Below are 2,328 nucleotides of genomic sequence, written 5' to 3'. Positions count from 1 at the left end.
CTTCCTTCCTTCCTTCCTTCCTTCCTTCCTTCCTTCCTTCCTTCCTTCCTTCCTTCCTTCCTTCCTCCTCCTCCTCCTCCTCCTCCTCCTCCTCCTTCTTCTTCCTCTCTCTCTCTCTCTCTCTCTCTCTCTCTCTCTCTCTCTCTCTCTCTCTCTCTCTCTCTCTCTCTCTCTCTCTCTCCAAAACAGGGTCTACATATGTAGCCAACTTGGTCCAAAATTGAGATCTTTCATTTTCCTCCTCCTGAGTGCTGGCTCAGGCATATGGCACCATATCTGTCTTCCAATCACTTTTCTTTTTTAAAATTAACTTTTCATTTATTTTACACCCCAACCGCAGTTCCATCCTGACGGCAGTTCCAATCACTTTTCAATGACTATATCTACCAGCTGAGGACCAAGTCTTCAACACATGAGGCTTTTGGATTGGTATTTAATATCCAAACTATAACAGGTTTTATAATTTTGTATGGAAACAAATAGCTTTATCTTCTCTACCCTTTAACTGATGTTTAATATTTTCTCCTATAACTGGCATGAGCAATGGATGACAGTAAACATGCTTTAATTAATCAAATTGCAGAAGTTATAGAGTAGTGGTTCTTAATCTGCAGGTTGCAACCATTTTGGGCATTGAACAACCCTTTCACAGGGGTTGCATATCAGATATTTATATTATGATTCATAACAGTAGCAAAATTATGGTTATGAAGTAGCAATGAAACTAATTTTATGGTTGGGAGTCGTTACAACATGAGGAACTGTATTAAAGGATCACAGCATTAGGAAGGTTGAGAACCACTGATCTAGGGTGAATGCAAGAGGTTCTAAACACCTTCTATGATCATCAGTAACTTTTTACTTTGTTGTTGTTGCTGGGGATAGAATCTAGGGCCTCATGGATGCCAGGCAAGTATTTTCCCACTGAGCTACATGCCTATTACTACTGTTTTCAATTTACGGTAGTTATGAGAGTCACCCACCAGTAGATATTGCTACTTACAGTGTTAATGAAGAAACACATGCTCCTATATTACCTGTAAAATAGTTTTGTAGTTCTATAGAAATGCTGTTTTTCTTTGTAGTACATATGCTTTCTTTTGTGCATTTAAAATTCTTTTCTTTTCTTGGGGCTGGGAAGACAGATAAGAACAGTTGCTGCATAAGAATGAAGGTCTGGCTTCTTTTTCTTCTTTGGGAAGACACCAAATGGCAGAAGATGCTGGTGCAGCGGGAGGGCACGGAGGACCTGGGGGCCCAGGAGTAGGAGGCTGCGGCGGCTTCCGCGGCGGGTCGAGGCCGCGGGGCTTGTGGAGGTAAAGCTGGAAGACAAGGAGTGGATCCCCGTCACCAAGCTGGGCCGCCTGGTTAAGGACATGAAGATCAAGTCCCTGGAGATCTACCTGTTCTCCCTTCCCATTAAGGAATCCGAGATCATTGACTTTTTCCTGGGCGCATCCCTAAAGGATGAGGTTCTAAAGATCATGCCAGTGCAGAAGCAGACTTGGGCTGGCCAACGGACCAGGTTCAAGGCTTTTGTCGCTATTGGGGACTACAATGGTCATTTTGGTCTTGGTGTGAAGTGCTCCAAGGAAGTAGCCACTGCCATCCGAGGGGCCATCATCTTGGCCAAGCTGTCCATTGTTCCTGTGCAGAGAGGCTACTGGGGGAACAAGATTGGCAAGCCCCACACTGTCCCGTGCAAAGTGACAGGCCGCTGTGGCTCTGTGTTGGTGCGCTCATCCCTGCCTCCAGAGGCACTGGCATCGTCTCTGCTGCTGTGCCTAAGAAGTTACTGATGATGGCCGGTATTGATGACTGCTACACGTCAGCCAGGGGCTGCACTGCCACCCTGGGCAACTTTGCCAAGGCCACCTTTGATGCCATCTCCAAGACCTACAGCTACCTGACCCCCGACTTCTGGAAAGAGACTGTGTTCACCAAATCTCCTTATCAGGAATTCACTGACCATCTTGTGAAAACCCACACCAGAGTGTCTGTTCAGAGAACCCAGGCTCCAGCTGTGGCCACCACATAAGGGTTTTTATACAAGAAAAATAAAGTGAATTAAATCTGTTAAAAAAAAAAGAATGAAGGTCTGAACTGGGTGGTGGTGGTGCATGTTTTTAATCCCAGCACTCAGGAGGCAGAGGCAGGTGAATCTCTAAGTTCGAGGCCACCTTGGTCTACAAAGTGAGTTCCCAGACAGCCAGGGCTGTTACAAAACTCTGTCTCAAAAAATGAAAACGAAAACCAATAAAAAAAAAAAAGAAAGAATGAGGGTCTGGGTTCAAATCCCTAGTGCCCATGTAAAAGCTGAATGTGGTC

General features: G+C 45.2%; 1 pseudogene; it reads left to right on the top strand.

Moving 5' to 3' along the window:
* The first annotated feature begins 1,194 nt into the window (after positions 1 to 1,194).
* LOC102922779 (small ribosomal subunit protein uS5 pseudogene) lies at positions 1,195 to 2,091 on the top strand (annotated as a pseudogene).
* Positions 2,092 to 2,328: the final 237 nt, after the last annotated feature.

The sequence above is a fragment of the Peromyscus maniculatus genome, chromosome X, assembly GCF_049852395.1.
Source record: "Peromyscus maniculatus bairdii isolate BWxNUB_F1_BW_parent chromosome X, HU_Pman_BW_mat_3.1, whole genome shotgun sequence".
NCBI lineage: Eukaryota > Metazoa > Chordata > Mammalia > Rodentia > Cricetidae > Peromyscus > Peromyscus maniculatus.
Note: the sequence above shows the minus strand (reverse complement) of the source record. Positions and strands in the feature narration are given on the sequence as shown.